Source organism: Penaeus monodon, chromosome 32 (genome assembly GCF_015228065.2).
Source record: "Penaeus monodon isolate SGIC_2016 chromosome 32, NSTDA_Pmon_1, whole genome shotgun sequence".
NCBI classification, from domain to species: Eukaryota; Metazoa; Arthropoda; class Malacostraca; order Decapoda; family Penaeidae; genus Penaeus; species Penaeus monodon.
The window spans coordinates 4362758-4363265 of NC_051417.1; positions in this window are offsets into that span (position 1 = coordinate 4362758).

Consider the following 508-nt stretch of genomic DNA (forward strand, 5'->3'; position numbering starts at 1 on the left):
TTCCGACTAAAGGCCAACTGGTAACCATGAAACCTGATTTTTGTCAGCCCAAACAACAGGGAAACTGAACAGAACTCTTTCTCCATATGAAAATGTCCACTTTCTTCCGTCCTTTACCCTTCCTGCGCCTCCTTTGCTTTGTCTAGTTTATTTCCTGTCTTCCAATTATTCTTGTCTTCCACTTCTCTCCACACTCATCTCCCTTTCTGTCTGCCCTACTATTCGTTCTAAAAGTATACACATTTCAAGGCGGCGACCTTCCTACCCCGCCCCCCTGCCCAATTCCCCTCTCATCTTCCTACTTCCCTTTCACCGTCTCCTCCCCTCTTCTCGTTTCCTTCCTCTTCCCCCTCATCTCCCCCTTCTCTCTTTCCTCGACGTCTTCTCACTCCTTCCCTCCTCTCCTTTTCACGCTCCTTTCCGAGGAAAGAACAGACGGAAGAGGACGAGTGTTAAACAGGGACATGGGAGATATCAACTAAAGAGGGAAAGAGAACGTATGTCTGAG